Source organism: Chenopodium album, chromosome 4 (assembly GCF_948465745.1).
Source record: "Chenopodium album chromosome 4, dcCheAlbu1.1, whole genome shotgun sequence".
Classification (NCBI taxonomy): domain Eukaryota; kingdom Viridiplantae; phylum Streptophyta; class Magnoliopsida; order Caryophyllales; family Amaranthaceae; genus Chenopodium; species Chenopodium album.
In genome coordinates this window covers 1,696,553-1,722,115 of record NC_137837.1, presented here as the reverse complement: position 1 = coordinate 1,722,115, position 25,563 = coordinate 1,696,553, and the positions used below count along the sequence as shown (strand labels likewise).

The following is a 25,563-nucleotide window of genomic DNA, read 5'->3' as shown; positions in this document are numbered from 1 at the left end:
ATGTTAATACTCGAATATGTACATGTATATATAACTATTTTTTTAAAAAAATAGAATATACTATGGCTCTATGAGTTAGTTAATGTTAATATTCACATTACAAGCATATACATAATACATCTGATACTATATACGAGTAATAATTTAGGAGTACATCATAAATGAAAATTTCAAAAGAATTATGGTCCATACTAAGATAGATAAGTAGTTTAATTTATGAGTTATGAATAGGCTGGGGATAAATCTGTACCATACACTGAATATTTCATTAATGTGCCGTGGTCCATGCTATCATGCTATGCTTGGTGATTTGGTATCAAACGAAGCAATGGACTTCTACTGCATGTCCGCACCGCGCACATGCATGGATCAATCGTGATCGATAATACCTTTCTTCTTTCCTTTAAAAATTAAAATTCAAATTGATAGATGTACTTCTTCCAAAATCAACTTAAATTATTAATTCAGTAGAATTTTTTCAATATTATTAAACTATAAAGGATTTTGTAAGATTATAATTTAATATCTCTTATAAAAGTAGTGTACTAGTGTAATTCTTAGCTTAAAAAAACATGTATTAACCAACTTATTGGCAAGTTCATATGCCTTAGCTAACTCATACATGCATGAGCCATATACCCGACTATATATGTACTAATAATCCACATAATATCAACCCAAATTTGCTCTTTCCATCTTATTCGAAAAATAGCTAATAAGGCGAATTTAATAAGATATCACATGATAAGTTATGTCTTTCCTTATGTACTACTCTCTTTGTTTTTAAATACTTGCTCTATTTCTATCTTTTGCACTATTCATTTATCCTACTTTGACTAATGTTTGTGATTTATACATAAGAAAAAATATAGTCGTGTGGGTATCTGTTGGAATCATCTCAATGAATAGATTATTAATTTTCAATTGTTAGAAGTTATATCTATTGATAATTAAAGATATCAGTAATCAAAGATTAGCATCGGCATGCGTGTCCAATAGAAATGGAGCAAGTATTTAAAAACGAAGGGAGTAGTATACAATCGATAAGTCGATAACGTTTGTGTTCAATAAAATCAAACCAGATGAGAAAGAACTCAGACCAATCCAACCTTTAGAAAATTCAAACCCAAATACCATATTTCTTTGTAGCGAAAAGAACAATGCATAAAAGAGTAAAAGGTATAGTGATTTGAGATACATCGTATAGTGTATTTAACTATATACTCCGTATTTAATCTTGGCTACTTATAAACTCCGTAGTACAAATACGAATTGAAGTATCATTAACGCTATACTCCGTGGAATGCAAGAGTTTTCAAAATAACTAGCTAGCTACGGTCGCAGTCAATGATGGGCCACTTAGCATACAAACATAAAAACTTATTCCATAGTACAACTAATCAAGATCTATAGTGGTAAATGCTATACCAATAATAGGCACAACATAATGGCATAATGCTAAGTTGCTAGCAACAAAAATGTCCTAGCTACTTATTAGCTAGCTACACTACTTACCAAGTGAAAGCAGACGACTCAAGTTCTAGCACAACAACCAGTTAAAAGGACAATATTAGGTTAGGTTAATTTCTTTACACCCCAATCATCATCATTTTAAAGAATTTACCGTTTTTTTGGGTCCCACTCACTTGCTAGGTAGGTGAATTTCATGTACTACAATTTCCCATGACCTTTTTTTTACTGCTCCTAAAATTTAGGTAATTTAAAATCTATTTTTACTTTATTTCCTTAATTTATAATTTAATTTGGCAATAAAATAAAAATAAAATAAATCAAAAATTGTTTTTCAGGGGAAACTTTGTAAATATGGATTATTAAGTCAATAAGTCAAGGTACAAAACAAAAATTAAAGTACTCATCAAATTGATTTTTTTTAATAATGGAAGGATAAAATATGGTAGTGACTTATATGATGGGAGCTATTGCTTAACCTTAGGCATGTAGATTATGAACGTTATGATTCCACCTAATCTAAAGAAATGATTTGGCCGTATGTGATTGTACGTACTTAGCTTAATGCAACACACGTGGAGGTTTTTTAAATGTCAAATTGAAGGTTTAATTTAAAATGGATTAATTAAATGGAGACATTATATACTTTTTGTTAGCCATTAGGTATTATATATTGGACTATATCTTATCGAGGTTATTTTTGTTATTTATTTAGTGGTGCTATAAAGTATATTCATATTTGAATACTTCTCATTCAGGGAAATATAATTATTTTAATGATAGTTATTAGATTTATGAGAAAATTATTAGCCTTAGTTTATATTGTGCATATATTGTTTACCGAGAGCCTGTCATATGAACATATGACTAGCAAACTACTTGTATATCTACTACGTAGATTTCTTTTCAAATAAAAAGCACAGTTAACAACGTTATATTATCAAGGTTCAAATTAAAATTTTGATTTATAGTTTGTCTAAGAAAACAAAAAAATACAAGTTGACTTACAGAAATACTACGTAGAGTATACAAGTGACTCCATATTCAACACTTAAACCAGCCAGTGCTACTAGTCTTACTACTACTACTACTACTAAGGACTACTAAGTACTAACTACCAAGTGACATAACTATACGAAGTACTCATTAAGTCATTAGTTCGTTTGTGCAACATAATACAAAATTGAATTGAAAAACCTTTTTTTTTTTTTTTTTTTTTTCTTTTTTTGTTAGCAATATCAATCGAAAACTTTTGTATACACCCGATTTTCAGTATTTTACTGAACATCGGGTACACTTTTGTCAGATTTAGTGTCACTTTTGTCAAATTTAGTGTCACTTTTGTCAAATTTATCAATGAAGCATAAATAACTCTTATATATGTCAGGGTAACTTTTATGCGTTTTAGTGTAACTTTTGCACATTTTATTGTCACTTTATAACCGATGTTCAGTAATTTACTGAACATCCGTTTTATTTAAAAGTTTGTCAATACCAATTTACCAACATATAACAGTATCTTAAAAAACACATCCCAAATAATAGATTAGACACTTTAAAAGTGAAGAGATAATAAGGAATTTCCGCCCCAAAGTGCACCTAACAATGACCATTATGACTCTCATTCCCGTCCTTGTGACTCTCTAAATACCAAAAAAAAAAAAAAAGGGTAAATTCATGAGTTTTTTTGATGCTCCAACTAGACTATAAAGCCCAAAATGAAGTACAGCTAATTCCTTGGGCTAAGGACCAGGCCCATACTACAGATCAAATTCTGAAACGACACCGTCTAGTTCCGAATTTTAAAATCGTCCAAAATTTCCATTAATTTCTGGCTTTTTGCTTCAAGTCTACAACCAATCAACCACATACTAAAATTTCACAATCAAATTCCAGAAAATCAATTTCTTCCATTATTTTTTCGATTAATGGAGCGAAATTTATCAATGCATTGCAAAAATTTAGGTATTTGATTCTTCTCAATCTCCATTTTCTGTATTTTTGTTCATCTAATTATTATTAATGTGCACTTTATTTCTATTTCAGGTGAATTCTACTACGAAGAATCAGAAGTTAAGCATGTGAATCCATTGTTTACAAACAGGTAAATTAAGATGAATATATAGCTATATACTATGATTTCGTTGTTTAATTTTTGTTGAAGTTACAATATTATGAAGCATGTATTATAACTATGATAATTATTAATTATTATTAGATTGATCCATATTTTAAACTAGTTTTAATGATATACTGGTAAATAAGATGAACATATAGTTATATACTATGATTTCGTTGTTTAATTTTTGTTAAAGTTACAATATTATGAAGTATGTATTATAATTATGATAATTATTAGTTATATTTGATTGATCTATATTTTAAACTAATTGTAATAATATACAAGTAAATTAGGGTGAACATATAGTTATATACTATGATTTCGTTGTTTACTTTTGTTAAAGATACAATATTATGAAGCATGAATTATATTTATGATAGTTATTAGCAGGTTGACCCATAGTTTTGAAATGAGATGATTTAGTTGTTTTCCAATTCTAATTTACCTTCCTTTATGTAAATTCCTTTTTGCCAAGACTCAAAATTACCATCTTTGGTTGTTGCCGCCGCTGCCACCGTTGCTATCTTATTCTTTGGTATTGTAATTCGAGTTCATTCAAGTAATTAGCATTCGAAATTGTATTTTCCAAAAGTCACAATTATTTTTTTTATGGCAATAATCATTGTTATATAGTGGTAGTAAGCCGTGTAGATGTTTCTTTATTACTTTCTGCATACTTTAGCTTCATTGTTTGATTTTTATATTAATCAAGTTATAGAAAAAAAAAAGCCAAAAACAAAACAAAAATCCGTTTTAATTTTTGGTTTTTGATTCCAGCTTAATCCTCAATTTCTTATTTCGTCCTTTTTAAACCTCCTCATTATTAATGCGCACTTAGTTTCTTTTTCAGGTGAACTCTACAACGAGGATCAGAAATTAAGCTACCTGATTAAAATGTGAATCAACTGTTTCTAATTACAGGTAAATTATGATGAATATATAGATATATATTGTGAATGTGCTGTTTATTTTATTAAAGCTTCAGTATAATGAAGAATGTATTATAATTATAACCCAAGTTATTAGATTGACTCATATATTGCTTTGGCATGATGTTAATTATTTTATAATGTGTTGATATCAGTAACTATAACTGAGTCATATAATTGGAATGTTGATTTGTGATTATTTTTCCATGGGATTCATACTGGTCTATGTTTAGTGATTTGAACTCGTGTGTGTTTGTGTGCGCTCACGTATGGTGATATGGTATCTTTGGTGTGCAATGTGTATCTATGCTTTTAGCTTTATGCTTTTGACTAAGCTTTCAGGTTACAGTTGTTGAATTGGATTTCTGTTCTGAGTATTTTGCAGAAACTTTTTTGTAGAATGGGAAAATACTGGCCTGTGAGGAAGTGGTGGGAGGTAGGCAGGGTGGTCATGATTGTTCTCAAACTACCCTTTTTTTTTTTTTTTTTTTTTTTATTGATGGAATAGTGATACTTACATGTTATTTGATTGTTAGTTCATTTTGGTTGTAAAGTTGTAAAATATTTTCATTGGTCACACCGGAATCTAAGTTGCCAATGCCACTTACCTAGTTACCTGTTCATCTCCCTGAAGATTAATTATACTAAATCTTTCGTACGCAAACTTTATGTTCGTAAATTTGTCTGTTACTGAAGAGCTGATCATGGGAGGGATGTTAGTGTGTGTGTTTTTTTCCTTTGGTGCATTCTGTTGTGCATGTAAATTGTAAATGTCAGGAATAGATTGTAAGGATGGAGTTCTGTTTCCAGCTTTTTCTTGCTTGCACTGCTAGGCATCAGTTGTCAACTTCTTACATGAGAAGTGCCCATTTGTTATTTTTTTCTTCCTGCTCTTGTATCAATTAGAGGAAGTTACCAACACTTTCTTGAATTTACGGTGTTATTTTTCAGCTTATAAGTTCGTTTTCCCTTTGATAATGACAATTAAAAACTATATTTAGCTGGTCCTTGTTTGTATTTTTGGTTTTCTTATGTGGAAAAAGGGCCTGGTAAAACATATTACATATTAAGAATGCCTTTTGCAACTTCATGAGGTTCAGGGATAATTAATTTCTTTCATGTATATTCTACAGCCAGAGCAGTTTCCACTTTGCACTTACAAGAATTTCCCTCTATTTTGCCACTGGTGAAAGAATATTCTTAGAAGATTACTAGGGTCTAGGGGAACATATAGAGTAATATATCTTTATAAAAGGTAACTTAGGGTGAGGATCTGTGAAGGGGATGAATGTTTTCTGACTCCTGAGACTGCATATGGTTTACTGAATATTCTAGAATAGAATTAAAATTATAATTGTAGTATAATACAGTATGGTGCATGGTACCACAAATCTTAGTGGTCATGAGTATTATCTTATGTGATTTTTGTACAATGGATCAACATGGTTTTCTCATGACTATGTGTACAAATATTACTCATATTGCATATATCTAATCAAGGGATTGTATTTGTGGGATATATCCTTGTGGATTTCAAATATCCAAAATTTGTTTCTTTGGAAATTGGGATACACAACCAAATTATTGTTATCTATTATGCTTACACCTCCTTATACCACTATCAAACTAGTGATTCTGTATTCCAATTGTGATACGATGATTGAATTATTACAATCAAGGCTGAGGCAATCAGAAAAGATCTGGCAAGTTGACCGTATGATTTGGGATTTTATTTTACTTAATATCTTTAATGTAGGTTGCATTTGCACCTAAACACATATGGAAAGGTCTCCATTCAGGATAGCAGCATCTGTTAAGACACTGTATTTGGTTATTTGGTGCTGTGTCATCAATATTATCCAGCACCTAGAGTCATTTTGAAAACGTTAATTTTTTTTTTATATATATATATATTAAAAAGAAGGGTCCAGTCCTGTAGCATAACCTCATCTATCAATCCTAAAGAATTTCTTTTCCAAATCTAATTAACTCTAAAAAGCCTTTTGTTTTCTTCTGCACAAAAACCCTTGGCTCTTTTCATGGCCCCTATACCTCAGAGACGTGCTCGTAGCAAACGTAGACATATTGACAGAGCATTTTTTGGTCTCAAGCTGCAGGGGAAAGAATTCAACCTCCCAAACACCTCCTCTCCATCATTGTCGAAAGAATTTGTTGTCTATCCTGATGTTTCTAACCAGATGAAACAGGAGACATACCCTACTACTATACTTGATGATTCCTGTGTATTTGAAGTCATGATCAAGCCATCAATTCCACTTGTGGAATCAGTGGAAGCATTTTTTTTGGGGAAGATAGATAACCCTTTTGGTCGTTCTCCTGTCGAACCAAATGCTGATGCTCCTTTGAACGATCAGGAAAGTCATGGCCTTCCGCCTGTCAGAATTGAGAATGAAGAATGTTTTCAATTTTCTATTCTTCCAAAAACCAGACTGCTCAAAGTGATGCCAATGCATCCACTCCAGATTCACAATTCTCATCTACCAACCCTCAGCCATCCTTAGTGAATGATCGATTACCAGTGCCAGGTGGACAGGTATTGAACAATTGACGACTGTCAGCAAAGTAATCGATGTAATGGAGAGGTCTTCTTGTTCGTTATGATGTAATGCTCCGTTCTCTAGCATACTAGAGAAACCTTAGGAATCGAGTCTAGGTTTTTCTGTTTTATTAAGCCATATATAATAGAGATCCACATTGTAGTACATCCTATTATATCCACATAGAAGTGCATCCTAGTTTAAGGAATGCTTATGATCAGTAAATTTAAATAGTATTATTGTCAATCTTGCTCTAGTGTAGAGTCTTTCAACTATAGACTGGTTTTTCTATTGAATAAGGGAGAAGTTTTATTTTTTAATTTATTTTTTAATAATTTAAATGTTAGCTTTTATTCCAATTGTCCGAATCTTTTATTAGATTTTACTTAATATTTATTTTCTTGTTCCTTTAATGAGAATATGATATGTATGATTGTTCTTCTTAACAATAGAAAAATACGTTCTTGGTGATATTGGAAATTTCAGCTGTACCTTTGGTCAAATTGCATGAATCTCTTGTCAAGTGCACCCAAAAGATTTATCGTCTTGTTCCATCCCCGACACCATTGTTTGTGTTAAATTGTTTATTTTTGGACTCACCATTGATGCATTGATTTCTCTTTTTATTGCATAGTGATAATTGAAGCTTTTTTATCCATCTAGGTTACTTTGTTTATTCAAGTGAACGTGGTTTTTGAAATTTTCATTCTTTGCTTTCCATGTCATAAGGAATGCAGGAAAAATGTTCTTAAAAAAAAAAGGGAATGCAGGAAAAATACTTGTAACGCTGGTGGTGTTTTGGAGTAGAATAGAGTGTATCCTCTTTTCCATTTAGGTCTTTTTTCTATTTTCCGTGTTTTAGGTGGTCACAACTGTGGCTTGCTTTACATCTCTTTTAGATAGAGTGAAGAGCTGTTTATATATTTTCATGAGATTTCTTAATTTTATGGTCTTAAAGCTACTGAATGCTTATCAGTACCTTTATGATGCACTTTCTTTTTATTGAGATTCACCTTCTTCCTGCTTAGTTGTGCACTAGAAGTGCTGTATGATCAATGTTGATTGTGCAGTTGTGCTTCATAATTTTGTTCTTCGTTTCATTGACTGCATGTCATTATTCAAATCCTAGCAGCCTTATTCACCTTTTCCATGATTGAAGATGGGTTGTCTAGCGAAGTATAGATTGTAAGAGTTAATGGCTTGCCATGACTATTGTAGCATATGAAAGTTCTTAAGGGGATATATAAATGACCTTAATGAGAAGTTGTTGGTTAAAAATAATTTTCATTTACGCATGCTCTTTGTTTTTCTGTTAAGAATGTAAACTCAAATTTCTATGTCAAAGTATATTCTCACTTACCATTATGCTTCAACTAATATGAGGTTTGCCTTCTTTTGGTACTTTTCTGGTTTTTCGGCCCACATATATGTATTTAATGAATTTTACATGGTGAAAGTGCATCCGTGAATCAGTTATTGAGTCTTAGGATGTGAATCGAAAGCATTTAATATTGCTGTTATAGCAAGTAAATAAGGCTCATCAAAGCCCCCTTAAATCCTGTCACTTTTTGGAGATATTGGAGTAATGTTTATTGCTTGTCTTGCTGATGATGATTGTGTTAGAAGGTTAATCCAATTTGTTATGAACTGTAATTCTCTAATAAGTGGAAGAAAAACCTATCAAAGTTGTTGTTGTTGTTGTGTGTGTGTGTGCGTGTTTTAATCTGTTGCTAAGTATTGAGTTAATGGGCAGCTCCCCCCACCCCCCACACCCTTCAGATAAAAAAAAAAGATAGTTATATTTTCAAGGTTTATTGTAAGCTACAACTTTTGCTATGGTATTAATAATGTGCATGTATCTTATCTCTGTACTCCCCCCCCCCCCCCCCCCCCCCCCCCAAAAAAAAAAAAAAAAAAAAAAAAAGCTGAAGTGGTGGTGGATTATGGCCTCATGGGTACCATTTAGAGTTTGACATCTTTATTGGTATTGTAAGGTGAGCTTCAATCTTTTCACAAGTCAATGTTGGCAGCTTAGGAACTCCACCTTTGCAGAGAGCTATCAATTAGCTGCTTCATATGAATGCTTACAGGGATTGTGCATTCTAATTGTAGTCGTTTATTGGAGACCATAGGCTTTATTGGATATATCATTATTTGTTCTGTTTTGCTTGTGTAGCAGTTTTTTTTTTGGTGGTGGTGGGGGGGGGGGGGGGGGGGGTTATTGGAGTTGCTTATATATTGTATTAGATAATAATTAAAAGGCTAAGTTGTTTTCTACTGCTAGTATGGTAGTCAATATATTCATGTTCACAAAAGGCTAAATACAAAATCTTCTTATACAGTTTGATGGTTCATATGGTGTCTTTGGTGATCACACCATTGCTAGTATTGTAAGACTTTGGTATGAAAGTTGGTTATGGTTATGCATTGTGTCGTGGTTTTGCTTACAGTAGAGATTGCCTCATAGCTCTCAACCCTTTCATATGAAAACAAATTAGTGCTTTATCATTGGTGTTTAAATAATTTATGTCACAAATGATATCCTTTCCTTTGTTCCCTGTGGACTTCTTTTGGCTATTTTGAGTAGGGCTTACCTATTTTATTGAATCTGACTTAAGTTCATTTCCCGAGTGATCAAAACTATTCTTTTCTTTTCTTATTTAAAATTTATTTTTTAAAAGTATGATATTTTTTCCACCCAGGCACCCACCCATTTGGTAATCTAGTGTGAAGCATACTAATTGTAAATTTTGATTTAAATTACAGGGCCAGTATTTGTTAATTTGTTATACCAGTGACAGCATAATTGGAGTTGGACATATTGCTTTTACACATTCTTTTGCGAGATCAGTGCAGGAACGCATGTCCCCCATGCCACCTTGGTCGATCTCGAACCCATTGTCATTTATGAGGTATGTACCACATGTTATTTTCTAAATAGAAAACTGTAACTCTCTCATGCTGTTGGGTGTTTTGTTACATTTTTTGTGCAATGAATGTACATGTCTTCCTCCTATTAATGAAGCTCCCAGTTTGCAGTTTTTGAATTGTTTTTCTGTTCTAAGTCATTTGCACAGACATGTTTTCTTTGTAGAATGATATTGCTTTGATCTGTGGGTAGGTTGCAGAGTATATGGTGGGGTGTGGATATTTTTTTTTTAAGTTTCATTGGCTTAATCTTCTTCCTCTATTGTAAGGAGATCAATGATGAAATAGTGGTAATTATGTTGTGTTTAAATGTTAACTTACTGGCATGGAAAGTTTGAGGATGCTTTCTGTGAGTACACTGAAGTATAGTTGCCAATGCCATTTCCAGTAAATTATACTTGACATTCAATTATCAGGATTCTGGATCATGGAAATGGCTTTATATCTTTCCTTTTCCCTCTTTATGGCCATAGAAATATAGAATTACCTGTTACTAAATAGCATAGCTTGTGAAAGACAAATTAGTTTGATTTTGTTTGTACACTGTTTCATTCTGCATTTATGCATGGCATATCAGCAATAGACTGCTAGGATGGAAATCTGCTTCCTAAATGCACTTATTGGTATCTGTTCATTCTGTTGTCACATGTCTAGTATTGATACTTTTTTTTCCCTGTTGTTGTAGCAATTAGAGGAGGCTGGCAACATTTATTGACTTTATGTAATGCAATTATTTAGCATCTAAGCCTGATTTTCCTTTGATATTTACAATATAGAACTGCTCCACTGTATGTTTTTTCATTTCATCTTGATTCTTCACGAGATTCACAGATAATGATTTTCTTTCAGTTGTCTATTGTTGCATTATGATATAATGTACTTCCTTTGTTCTTTATTTGTTGCAACATTTGTGCTATTAAGGAAAAGGGATGGGAGTGATTCCTTTGATCCATGTGGGGAGTCGGGAGAGTATAGGTAGTAAGGTCAAGAAAGTAACTTCAGGAGTCAAAAACTACCAAAATAAGATATATTGCTGTTGATATAAACTTCTGAAGTAAGATATGTTGCAATCGAAAAAGAAAAGAGGAAGTTGGTCATATCTCCTGGACAATTTGCACTTTGCACTTGTAAATGACCCTTGTCTTTTGCCCTTTGGTGGAGGAGTTTTCTAGTAAGATTACTAGGAGAGTTTTTTATGGGAAAAACTGGTAAACCGAGGGTGCGCATCTTTGAAGGTAAGGAAACTTTACTGACACTTACACGTATGCATTTATGTTGAAAATAATTTAAATAAAATAGAAAATAGTTGCTACATAATACAGTACTGTGCATGTTTCTGTAAATCAGAATGGTCATGATATGTTATGTGATTATTTACAATATATTGGTGTGATTTTTCATGTAAGGGTGTGTTCTATTTACCTGATTTTTTACTTATCTGAACTTATCAACCCTTATCTGAACTTATCTGAACTTATTACACCTTATTAACACTTATTTGACCTTATTAAACCTTATTAACACTTATAAGACTTTATTAGACATTATTTGTCATTCTTGAAACATATTGTGTAACATATTGGTAATATGAGTATATATATAACAATATATTAAAATAAAAGCAATAAAATATGAAAATATTAGCATTTTGATAATTTCAAATATTAAAAAAAATAAACACTGAAACAAGCAAAAGTGTATGTTGCAATAACTTATGAGTATAACGATACTTTAATTTTATTTTTTATGCAAATGTTACTTTATTCTTATATGAAATCATGATAATAAAACACATAAAATTTTACAAAAAAAAAAAGTGAAAAGCAATCTTGATTAGTAATAACTCTATATAAATATAATAAGTGGAAATAAGGTGAGGAGAACGTTAATTTAGAACTTATTAACCCTGAACTTATCTGAACTTATTAACCCTTATCTGAACTTATTAAACCTGAAATAAGTGAAAATAAGGTGAACAGAACAGACCCTAATTCATATTTTTAACCTAGGAACGGTAATTAGGAAAATATATTTATAGATTTCAAATAGCCAGAATGTGTTTCTTTGGCATTAGATGATGATGGCATATCCATTGCCTTTCATTAGTTCTATACTTCCTTATACTTCCTTATAGTTTCTTTTTCATTAGATGATGATGATGATGGCAGTTTGATCGAATGCTTTGGGATTTGGCAAATCTCTTCAATGTAGGAAAGGTTTTCATTACAGGAGAGCGTATCTGCAAAAACATTGTATTTAATTATTCGCTGCTGTGTCACCATTCTTATCCCGCGCTTAGAATCATTTGACAAAGTTTTTTTTGGTAATATTAATAATTCTTGTGTAAATTTGAAGGAGGTCCAGTCCTTCCACAGAACCTCATCTTATAACCCAAGAGCATTTGTCCCAGCTAATCAACTCTAAAAGCCCTTTTTTTTCTCCTGCATTTTTTTTGTTCTCCCCATGGCTGATGATTCACAGCCACTTGATGACAGTTTTTTTGAAGATCTTGGCCTTCCTGGGAAAGAATTTATACTCCCTGACTTATCTAGCCCGCGGTTGTTGGAAGATTTTGCTGTCTATCCTAACGTTTCTGACAAAATAGAACTAGAGCCATACCCCACTGCTATACTTGATGATTCCTGCATATCTGAAGTGATGAGCAAGCCGTCAATTCCGCTTGTGGAACCATTTTTCTTGGGGCTTACAGATAATTCTTTTGGTCATTCTTCTGTCAAACCAAATGTTGATGTTCTCATGAACTATCAGAAAAGTTTTGGCCTTCAGCCTGTTGAAGTCAAGAATGCCGAATGTCATGGGGTTTCTTCTGGTTATTCCCACAACAATTCTGTTGAAAGTGAAGCCAATTTATCCATTGCAGACTTTCTAATCTCATCTAGCAACCCTGAACAACTTGATCCAGTTATTGAAAAGTTCAGGACTTTGTCCGCAAAGTAATTGGTGTTATGAGATCCTTGCTTCCAATATGGGTTTCCCTTAATTAGCTTCGCCATATGTGGGGTCTGTAAGAAGATACAGTCAGAGCGCTCCGATCTTTAGCAACTAGAAAAACCTTAGGATCCAGGATTATGTTTATCCGTTTTATTAAGCCACATCTAATAATAATTCACTCATCAATATATACTCCGTGATATTAATTCTGGTTGTATTTTCATACTTGCTTTATTGTAGTCTGTAGACTAATATATGTGATCTTTTTATTAATTGTTGAATAGGGTGTTTATACACAAAATCAGATTGAGTGAAATTTGAATATTCTGTTAGAGCTTACTTTGAATTTATCCTCATTGTAACCTAGATTTATGTTTACAGCTTGAATTTATCAGTAACACATTGACTTTGCTGTAGTTTGTTGCATAATGATCATTTAAGCTTTTCGGCTGTTGATGCATTACTCATGTGAAGTTCTATGGTTTTTTCAATCTTTGATGCACATGTTATGCATCTATAGTAGAAACAGGAGAAAGCATCATAGCACTGGTGTTGTTTTGGAGTTGATGATTTGGCATTGTATATTCTCTTGGCCATGAAGGTGTAGTTGCTATCTGCAACGGACAGCGCACTAACACAGCAAATTCAAGCAAAAGAGAAGAGAAATAGGGCAGAAGACGGTTGATTGAATTGATATAGCAGAAAGGCTTAGAGAGTAAACTACACAACTAAGGCTACTAAGCTATCACAAACTTTCTGAATGATCTTTTCTTCCTACAAACTTACTATTTAACTTCTTACAATTCACTACATGTGACTTAGCTTTAATTACTATCATAACTACTTTTGTCTTCATGCCATAAGCTGCCAAGAGAATTGCTGAAAAGTACTTTAGTTGTCCCCTGCCCTTGCTTGGGATTGTTGTTGGCTGTCTGGTGGCTTGTGAACGCCCCTCTGTGGCTGTCCTCTTCTTCTGTACGTGTGCAGGATAGGTGGCTTGGGAGGTTGGTGTGTTGCAATACTCCCCCCCAAAAGCACCACCTTGTCCTCAAGGTGGAACTCAAGAAAGCGGCTTAAGATCGAGGTATCCTCCTCCCAAGTGGCTTCGAACTCGGGCAGCCCACGCCACTTAACTAAGACTTCTTGAACGGTGGATTTCCCTTGAATGATCCGGCTGTCCAGCACCGTCTCTGGTTCCACCACCAATTCCAACTCCAGGGTAATCTGATTCGGAATGGTGGGTGAACTTGGCAAATTGCCCACGACCCTCTTGAGTTGAGACACATGGAAGACTGGATGAATGCAGCACTCATCTGGTAGCGCCAATTTATTGGCCACCTTACCCACGCATTGCACGACTTCATATGGCCTATAGAAGCGTGCAACGAGTTTCTCAAAGGGCTTCTTAGCTAGAGAGCGTTGCCGATATGGTCTCAATTTCAGGAACACAAAATCCCCCACCTGGAACTCTTCATCCCTCCGCTTAGCATCCGCATTCTTTTTCATTTTCAGCTGAGCTCGAATTAAATTCAGCTTGAGCTCGTCTAACATTAAATCACGCTCCTGAATAATTCATCTAACGACTCCACATAAGAACAACTCGTGCCCACCTTAATTAACTTAGGCGGATCCCTACCATATAACACCTGAAAGGGCGACATCTAGGTGGAAGAGTGGACAGCCATATTATATGAGAATTCGGCCCAAGGTAGCCAATTAGCCCATGCTTTCGGATGATCCCCAACGAAATATCGGAGATAAGTTTCAAGCCCCTTGTTGACCACCTCCGTTTGACAGTCCGTTTGGGGATGGTACGAGGTACTCCTCTTCAAGTCAGTCCCCTGTAACCGGAATAACTCCCTCCAAACGAACTCAAGAACACCCTGTCCTGTCCAACACAATACTTCCCGGAAACCCATGCAGCCGAACCACCTCCCTCACAAATGCTTACGCCACGGTCAAGAATGGGTGGCGCAACCCAATGAAATGCGCATACTTGGACAATCGGTCCACCACCACCAAAATTGTATCGATCCCCTTAGAGCGCGGAAGGCCCTCTATGAAGTCCATGGTTATGTCTTCCCAAACCGCACTCGGAATCGGTAATGGTTGCAATAATCTGCCCGGATTCTGTTGTGATAGTTTGTTTCTTTGGCAGACATCACAAGCCCTCACGTACTCTGCGACTTCACACCTCATCCCTAGCCAAAACCATTCCTCCGCCATCCTCAAGAATGTTTTCGTCTCCCTTGCGTGTCCCCCTTCCACGGAGTCATGATAAGCCCGTAATAAGGAGATTTTTATGCCGGAATTTTTGGGTATCACCACCCTTCCTTTGTACAGCAGCCTCCCGCCTTCAATACAGTAACCCGCAACCCCTGTTCCTTCTAAAATTGTGCCTTTAATCGATTTCAGTATTGCATCTCCCTCGACTTCGGCTTCTAGAGAATCCCAATTCACCCCTTGCGTACTACCTAGAGCACGGAACTCCACCTCATCTTCACTACGCCTTGAAAGGGCATTTGCAACCCGATTTGTCGTGCCGGGTTTATATTGCAAGTCAAAATCAAACCCAATTAATTTGCGGATCCACTTTTGGTATTCCATGGCCACTTCATGATGTTGGATGATGAATCTCAAACTCTGCCGGTCACTTCGCACCACAAATCGACGGCCCAAGAGATAATGTTTCCATTTTTGCACCGCTAGGCAAACCGCCATCAACTCCTTTTCGTACACTGATTTTCAGCGACTTCTAGGCCCTAGAACCTTGTTGTAGAACGCAATTGGTTGGCCCTCTTGCATTAAAACGGCCCCAAGGCCGAACCCCGGGGCATTGGTTTCCACAATGAAATCCTTGTGGAAGTCGGGCATAGCTAATACTGGAGCTTCAGCCATGGCTTGCTTGAGCTTCTCAAATGCGTGAGTCGCCTCCACTGACCACTTAAAGTTGTCTTTTTTAAGTTGGTCTGTGAGGGGATGGGCAATATGTGCATATTGATATATAAACTTTCTATAATAGCCCGTTACGCCCAAAAAACCTCTCAGCTCTCTTAAGGTCTTGGGAATGGGCCAAGTGAGCATGGACCTTACCTTTTCTTGGTCCACTGCCACCCCATGCTTAGAAATTATATGGCCCAAGTAAGCAACTTCTTCTTTTCCAAACTCACATTTTTTCTTATTGGCATACAATGTGTGATCCCTTAACGTAGCTAAGACCACTTGCAAATGCTTGACATGAGCTTCCTTACTAGAACTATAAACAAGACTATCATAAAAAAACACAAGTACAAATTTTCTCAAATAAGGGCGAAATACCTCATTAATGAGCGATTGGAAGGTCGCAGGAATGGCATAACCTAAAATTCATAGTGACCCTCGTGAGTGCGAAACAACGTCTTGTGAGTGTCATCGGGTTTCACCAAAATTTGGTGATAGCAGGCTTTGAGATCAAGTTTGGAGAACACTTGTGCCCCATGTAACTCATCAAGGAGTTCATCGATGACCGGGATAGGGTATTTATGTGGCACGGTTTCTTTGTTAAGTGCCCTATAATCCACGCAAAACCACCAAGAGCCATCTTTTTTCTTGACCAAAAGAACCGGACTTGAAAAGGGCCTAGTAGATGGCTTGATAATCCTGGCGGTCAACATTTCTCCAATAAGCTTTTCTATCTCATCCTTTTGAAATTGAGGATATCAATAGGGTCTAACACTCACCGGGTTGCTACCATCTTTAAGAACAATGGTATGATCACGCCCACGACTCGGAGGTAATCCCTTAGGGCTTTCTAAAACCCTCGCAAACTGCTCAATTTCGGACCTTAGAAAATCTGGAATTTCCTCTCCTAACTCACTGCTCACGCCCTCCATGTGCTCACGCCCTCCATGTGGCTAAATTCCACCAAGAAGCCGCCCTTCTCCTTGCGCAACGACTTTACCATGGCTTTGAGAGTAACTCCGGTGCGTGCTAAGGATGGGTCTCCCTTAACACACGTGGTTTGGCCATTCACCGTGAAGCTCATCTCTTGAGTCTTCCAATTTGTGAGAACCGTTTCCAATTTCTCGGAAGCCATTGGACGCCAAGGATTACCTCGTAGTTCCCCAATTGAAGGGGTAGAAAGTCCTCCACTATCTCCACCTTGTCGCCCAACTTGAGGTGTACGCCCATACACAAGCCTTGCCCCCTTACCGTCTCGCCATTTCCTAGCGAAACGCCAAAAGTACCATTCCCTTCTATCACAATTCCCAACTTCTCTACCGTATGCAAGGAAATAAAATTATGCGTAGCACCCGGGTCTATCATCACTACCACCTTTTCACCGTTAATCTCACCGATTAACTTTAGTGTCTTAGGATTAGTAATCCCTACTAATGAATTCATCGAAATTGAAGCAGGAATCCTCGACACTTTCACTTAGAGGAGCTTCAATGGCAGCAAACTCATGCCCTTCATCTTCTTCGTCCTCTTCCTCTACTAGCAACACACTAAACTCCTTGGCACGACACAGATGGTTGAAGTCCCACTTCCCATCACGTTTGAAACAAAGGCCTTTAGCCTTCTTGTTTTGAATCTCCCTTTCTGTCAATCTCCTTACTCCACCAGTAAAACGAGAATAGCTAGGAGTGATTTTGCTTGGGGTTGAACCAGTGGACCCAATAGATCCAACTGAACTTCGGGGGGCCTTACTTCCTAACGGGCTGTGTTGAAAAGAAGAGGATTGGGCCGGCCCACCTCCTCCTAAAATGGTGATGGCTGGGCTCTTGTTAAAATACGAGTATGGGCTGGGTTTGGAGAAAGCCCCATTCGATTTTTTTTAACCCATGGACCCGATTTCTTTCCTCCACCCTAGTGGCCAAGTCCATAGCCTGCTCCAAGGTAAACGGATTTAACATCCGTACTTCAGCTCGTATGTCCTTCTTCAGTCCATTCAAAAACTGCCCCTTCATCAGACTCTCCGGCCGGCACATCGGAAAGCGGCGCGGCCTTCTCGATAAATTCCCTCCAGTACTCCGCCACCGTAGAGGTGTGTTCAACCTCCAACCACTGCTCGTGCAGTGACCCCACGTTGGTCGGCCGAAACTGAGTGAGTATGCGGTGCTTCAGATCCTCCCACCCCCGCAATGGCCGCCGACGATTCTCCCATTGGTACCATTTCAACCCGTATCCCTCCATTGACACCATAGCGGCTTGGAGCATAAAATTGAAAATATTGCTCCGCCCTCAACAACCACCCATCTGGGTCGTCGCCGGAAAAAATGGGCATGTCCAACTTCCGAAACTTCCAATTACCTCGGCTTCCGTAATTGTCACCCTGATCATACCCCCTAAACGTCTGAAAGGGCGGTTCTCTGTTCTGGTTGTCGCCGTTGTTCAGACCAAATGGCCTCCGGGGAGACCCACCGGCGCCGGACGCTGCCGCCTCGTCCTCCGATGGAACCGGTGGTTTCTGTCCAGCACGTAAGGACTCAATGGCTCCACGCATTTCCTCAAAAAATTTATCCTGGTCGCGCCTCACCAAGGCGACTTGTTGGGTGTGGTCATCCCGGAATCGGTCGATCCTCCCCTCAATCCGCTGAGCCTCGGTGTTCTGCTGCTTGTTAAACTGCTCTGTCAAGGATTTCTGGAGTGCCTCCATGCTCTCCGTGATGGTTTTGGTCAGGATGGCCTGAATGGAGTTTTCTCCGTCACCCACCTTTGAGACCATGTCCAACACGTGACCCTCAAGGGCTTCAATTCGCTGAGTGTTCGATGCCGGAGCCATGCCTGCTCTGATACCACTTGCAACGGACAGCGCACTAACACAGATAATTCAAGCAAAAGAGAAGAGAAATAGGGCAGAAGACGGTTGATTGAATTGATAATTTGATATAGCTGAAAGGCTTAAAGAGTAAACTACACAACTAAGGCTACTAAGCTATCACAAACTTTCTGAATGATCTTTTCTTCCTACAAACTTACTATTTAACTTCTTATAATTCACTACATGTGACTTAGCTTTAATTACTATCATAACTACTTTTGTCTTCATGCCATAAGCTGCCAAGAGAATTGCTGAAAAGTACTTTAGTTGTCCCCTGCCCTTGCTTGAGATTGTTGTTGGCTGTCTGGTGGCTTGTGAACGCCCCTCTGTGGCTGTCCTCTTCTGCTGTATGTGTGCAGGATAGGTGGCTTGGGAGGTTGGTGTGTTGCACTATCTTTGTTCTTGTAGTGATCACAAGCTTACAACAGTGGCTTCATAACCATGTTTAAATTAAGCTAAGGGCTGCTTATATATTTTCATGAGATTGCTTGTTCCTGTAAAGGTTTCAAGTTACTAAGTGTAATAATCTTTCTACCCTGCCTTCTTTGGAGACGGTGTTATGTCAGTGAAGCGGCGCGGGGGGGGGGGGGGGGGGGGGGGGGGGGTGTGTTAATGCAGCTCGTTATGGATTATCGAATAATAAGGAAAATCTGTCCTTTTTTTTTTTTTTTTTTGGTTGTTGTTGTTTAGTTACTGCCTAGGATTGTTTGTATATTTTTTAATGGGGTTTATTGCAATCAACTACCTTGCTATTACCAGAGTAAGACAATATGTATGTTTTATTTATTCTTGTAATTTCTCCAACTCCATCAAAAAGCTGAAATGGTGATTCATATCATCATTTGGTGGCATTTGCAGTTGGCATCATTTATGCTGTTGAATGGTTTTATATGAAACTCAATAGGAATGTGCATTTGATTTAAGTTGTTTATGTGACTGGTCCCAGGAAGCCATAGGCTGAATTGGAACTTATAAATTAGCTTGAAACTTCCATGTAATGTTTACTCAGTGAACATTCGTGTTTGTTCTTGTTGGCTTGTGTAGCTGCTCATAGGAGTTAGATAAATCATAGGTTAAGTTGTTTTCTCCTGTATAGTAGCGACTATATTTGTTGGAAGCATTTATTTTGCAGTTACTGGAGATAATAGATAGTGCATCTGATGCTTGGCTAAAAAAAAAAAGAAAGGCTGAATGCAAGAGTCTTGTGTCCAACCTGATGGTTCATTTGGTGTCTTTTGAGATCCATGACATTCTTAGTATTGTAAAAGTTTGATTTAAAAATTCACGCATTAGGTTGTACTAATCTCTTATGACAGATGTCCTCTCACTCATATCTTTTACATGAGTTCCATGTACTGTTTTGTCATTGATAGTATGTTTGCATTAGTGTGTGGAACATCATAATAGACAAATTTTATTCAAATGATATTCCTTTGTTCTGGCTTCTCCATGGTATTCAACCTGTATGTAATATAGTGAGACAGGATTTTTCTGGGCAAAGTGTGATCTTTCCTATCCCTCTGTTTTAAAAGATCTGGAAAATAGAGGGAGCTCTAGTGGTATAGTGTGTTGGATAGGGAAAAAGAGTTCTGCATAGGCCAGTCTAGGCCCATTTCACCTTAATCTATGGTTAGTAGAACACCCTTTTATGGTGTTCGATAAGGCAGCTAATGATTTTATTTAATTTAGTTTGCGTGCAGAATGATCATATCAACAACAATATCAGAGTAGAATCCATGAGGACGGGTTCGGCTAATTTCTCAGTCAATGCAGGAAGACTGGACAAAGTTTTATGCTGGCTGTAGAGTGTAGACTACCTACTGACTACTGCAACACTCCTTTTTTGATGCAGGCTTGGCATTGGAAATAAATGAAAGGTAATTTTAAAATTTTGGGCTGAGGGTAAAGCTGTCGTTAGTCTTTCCCTCCTCCAATCTGTTTACTCATAAGTCACCAAAAGTGTGGAGAACGCGCTCTTTATTATAGCTACCATTTACGAATACTTTGTATAATTTCGGAGGTTTTATGAAGTAAAGACACTGAGTATTGGTTTTAACATTTAATTGGTAGTATCAGATCCTGGAAAAATAGCCAAGTACAATTGATTTCATAGCAACTGAGAATAAGCCACATTCACTGAAGGCCAAAGAAAGTTTCTAGCTTATTCTGGCCAAGAGCCTGGGAGCCACCAATTCCTAGAAAAAGATAAAATGTGAACACGTGGTAATCACCCATTTGGCCACATCTTTTTGTTGGGATAAGAAAATGGATATTGTGTTATACAATCATCACCTTTTGTTGTATTAGCAGTACAACATAAAAGTTCTTCCCTTTCTAAACTTGGCATGCAAGACTAACCAACTTTTGTGCAGGTGAAACAAACAGCAGAGGAAAGACAGAGTGAGCCATGGCTTCCATAACTATGACAGCTTCATTCCTCGGCACTAACACCATGTCGAAACAGTCTTCCACCCATGCCCGTCGTGGTGTCGTGATGGCCAAGGCCATGAGGGGGTCGGAAAACTGCAACACCACCAAGGAAGATACCAATTCAAAGAGAAGGGACTTGGTGTTTGCTGCTGCAGCTGCCGCGGCATGCTCCATTGCAAAAATTGCCATGGCAGAAGAGGAACCAAAACGAGGAACACCAGAAGCTAAGAAGAAGTATGCACCCATCTGTGTCACTATGCCAACAGCGAAGATCTGTTACAAGTGAGGAGTTCTGTTATTTCATCTGTAGCAAAAGCTAAACTATGTTAATATTATAATTGTAATCTTCTGTAAAACTTATGCTACCTTAATGCTATAGTTATCTTTTATTTTTGCAAACAGTTCATCTTTTTCCTAATCTACTGTTTGTTTGAAAGAACGATCGATGAGAAATCAATGGTTACATACTTCGCCATTTTAGTTCTACATTTAATTACACAGGTTTAGCAGCTATGAAGACTAAGCCTGTCTTTTGCTAGACCTTAATTACAGTAGTTGAGACGAGAAAATGAAGATTAGAGGCCATTTGGCTTTTCAAAAAAGAAAGGGGGAATTAGCTCAATTCTTTCTATTTTGTGTGTCCCCCCTTCATGAAAGGGAATTGACATAATTTAGCAGTAGTTTGCATATAACTTGAGCTGTCAATTCGGGTAAACGGGTGGGTAAGAGTGGGTCGGGTCAACTCGGGTAGGGTCAATTCGGATTAATTCCATAACCTATGCGGGTCGGGTTTGGGTTGGGTCACGTCGGGTCATACTTATCGGATTTGGGTCAGGTTATATTCGGGTCGGGTGAACAATAGGTCGGGTTTAATTCGGGATAAAATGGGTTAGGGTAATTCTCGGGTTCGAGTTGGGTTCGGTTCAAGTCAATAATTTGCGGGTTAGAATCAGGTCGGGTCATTCTTGGGTTTGAGTGAAGTTCGGTTCAAGTCAATAATTTGCGGATTATAATCAAGTCGGGTCATTTCCAAGTCGGGTCATTTTCAAGTCGGGTCATTCTCGGGTTCAAGTCGGGTTCGGTTCAAGTCAATAATTTGCGGGTTATAATCAGGTTGGGTCATTTCCAAGTCGGGTCATTCTCGAATTCAAGTTGGGTTATATTCAAGGCAATAATTTGCAGGTTACAATCAGGTCGGGTCATTTCCAAGTCACGTCATATTCGGGTTCAACTAACTATAAATAAATAATTATCATTTTTATCAAGCTAATTATTTCATTTGAATATAATATATATGACAATTTAATAGGGAACTATAGTCTATAATTTAGGACGATAGTTATCTCCTTTAACCATTCAACAAATATGTACTATATTTAAGCTAAAATTGCGGAAAATAATACAATCTTTAGGCGGTTCTTTTTTAATAATACAACCTTTCGATTATTTCTTAATATTACAACCTTTGGGGGTGTTGAATTTTAACAGGCAAAATAACTCGTAACCGGTTGAATAAGTTACCATGACACGTGTTGTCATGTAATTGGTTTAAAATTAAAAAAAAAAACAAATTTTTAATTTTTAATTAAAATTGTTTAATTAACTTTTAAGTTTTAATAAAATAATTTTAATTAAAAAAAATCAACCCTCCAACCACCACCACCCTTGCCCCTCCCCTGTTTTCTCCACCACCACCTCTCCACCTCCCCTGTTTTCTTCACTCCCCTGCCATCACCGTGCGCCCAACCAACAACAGCAGCATCGACCACCCCTCATCACCCTTTGCTGCTCCCAAACGCACCACCACAACAGCCACAATCATCACCACACATCCAACTCCCTTCGCTGCTCCCACACGCACCACCAGGCATCACTTAACGCCACCACCACAATCCCTCTTTTGGTTTCGGGTTTAACCCAGAAAACCCTTTTCCTAGGGTTTTGGGTTTTCTTGATTTAATGGATTTTTAATAGTTTTAGGTGAGGGAATAGGGTTTATCGTGGCCGAAAAACAGGGGATGGGGTGGTTTCTAGGCTGCGATGGTCAGTTCGTGGTGGAATCGGGGCTGCGGTGGTGTTGGTTTTCGCGGGCGCGACGGGTAAGGGAGGTGGAGGTAACATGGAGTGGGTTGCCGGCGGTGTGTGAGCTAGACGCCGGCCGTTCGGTTTCTTGGCTGGGGAAAGGGGAGCTGTGTGAAGGCGGGGGGGAGGAATGGTGGTGAAGGTGGTGGCAGGGGTGGTGGCAGGGGTGGTGGGGTTTTTTTAATAATAATAAAAGTAATTTTATTATTAATTTTTTAAAATTAAAACAAATTGACAAAGCCAATAAAACAACGACACGTGTCATGGTAACCTATAAAAACAGGTTACCAACCGGTTTTTGCCTGTTAAAATTCAACACCCCCAAAGGTTGTAATATTAAGAAATAATCGAAAGGTTGTATTATTAAAAAAGAACCGGCCAAAGGTTGTATTATTTTCCGCAATTTTTCCTATATTTAACTCTTAAATTTGAGGATGATGCATGCTCCTTTCTTTTGCTAGCCTGGACCGACTTGGTCTCCCTAGACATAATACTTGATCAACAATAATAAGGTGATCTAAATTGCATTTAAGGTGATTTGAAATCGGTTCAAGAACGATTTGGGTTAAATTTAGATCGGGTCAATAACAAGTCGTGTTAATTTTGAGTCGGGTTAGTAACAGATCGGGTTGAATTTTTTGGGTCGAATAAGTAATACGTCTGGTAAAACTTGGGTCGTGTAAATAACAAGTCGGGTTGAATTTGGGTCAGATCAACAACAAATCGGGTTGATTTCGGGTTGGGTTTGTAACAAGTTGGGTTAAATTCGGGTCGGGTTAGGAACGGGTCGGACTTAATTCAGATCAGGTTAATAACAAGTTGGATTAAATTCGGGTTTTGATGGGTTAAAACGGGTTAGGGTCAATTTCGGTTCAAGTCGGGTTTGGTGCAAGTGAATTATATTGGCCTTTGTAAACCGATAAATCGGTGCAAGTTGTAAACCGGTAAATTGGTCGTTTAACAACAAATTGGATGGTTTCACACACCCAATTGGACTCCCGTAGGGTATTAAGGACCATGGTAAACATTTGGTAATTTTTATTTCTAGACAAAAAAAAAAAAGTCAATAATTGAAGGCTAATATCCACGCTTTTTAAGAAATTTTGGGTGTTTCAGGGCCCGGTGTCGAAAAGCCTTGAAATTCTATGGGATACATCTCGGGGTCATATAATGTTGTTTGGAACCATATATGATCATTATTTGTTGTCATAAATATTCGTGGTAGGCTTGAATAAATGAAATCGGTGCAAGTTGTAAACCGGTAAATTGGCTGTTAAAAAGCAAATTGGATGGTTCTACACACCCAATTGGACTCCTGAAATGTATTTGGGACCATGGTAAATATTTCAGCAATTTTTACTTCCAGCCGAAAAAAAGTCAGAAAATTCCAAAATTGAAGGCTAATATCCACGTTTTATGAAAAAATTTGGAGGTTTCGGGGCCCAATATAGAAAAGTCTTGATATTTTAAGGGATACATCTCGGGGTCATATAATGCCATTTGGAACCATATAGGATCATTATATGTTGTCATAAATGTTCGTTGTATGCTTGAACTAATGAAAACCGTGCTAGTTGTAAACCGTTAAATTGGTCATTTAAAGGCAAATTGAATGGTTCCACCAACCCAATTGGACTCCCAGAGGGTATTAGGGATCATGGTAAACATTTCGGCAATTTTTATTTCCAGGCGAAAAAAAGTCAAAATTTTCCAAAATTGAAGGCTAATATCCACGTTTTTGAGAAAGTTTTCAAGTTTCGAGGCTCGGTGTCGAAAAGCATTTAAATTTTAGGGGATATATATCGGGGTCATATAATGCCGTTTGGAACCATATATGATCATTATATGTTGTTATAAATGTTCGTGGTAAGCTTGATTTAATGAAATCGGTGCAAGTTGTAAACTGGTAAATTGGTCGTTTAAAGGCAAATTGGATAGTTCAACCCACCCAATTGGACACCCGAAGGGTATTCGAAACCATATTAAAAATTTCGGCAATTTTTATTTGCGGGTGAAAAAAGTAAAAAAAAATTCACAAATTGAACGCTTATATCCACGCTTTTTTAGAAATTTTAGAGGTTCCGGGTCACGGTGTCAAAAAGCTTTGAGATTTTAGGGAATACATCTCGGGGTCATATAATGACGCTTGCAACCATATATGATCATTATATGTTGTCATAAATGTTCGTGGTAGGCTTGAGTTAATGAAATTGGTACAAGTTGTAATTCGGTAAATTGGCCGTTTAAAGGCAAATTGGATGGTTCCACCCACCCAATTGGACTCCCGGA

At 37.2% G+C, this 25,563-nt stretch overlaps 1 long non-coding RNA gene and 1 pseudogene across 1 annotated transcript; both read left to right on the top strand.

The window, feature by feature from the left end:
- Positions 1–3,327: 3,327 nt before the first annotated feature.
- On the top strand, positions 3,328–20,963 carry LOC145628454 (uncharacterized). Its single transcript, XR_014111449.1, has 5 exons — positions 3,328–3,435; positions 3,517–3,574; positions 4,443–4,513; positions 9,846–9,991; positions 20,452–20,963. It is a non-coding gene; the product is annotated as an uncharacterized LOC145628454 (long non-coding RNA).
- Positions 20,964–21,184: 221 nt separating this feature from the next.
- On the top strand, positions 21,185–21,478 carry LOC145626782 (photosystem II 5 kDa protein, chloroplastic pseudogene; annotated as a pseudogene).
- The last annotated feature ends 4,085 nt before the right edge of the window (positions 21,479–25,563 follow it).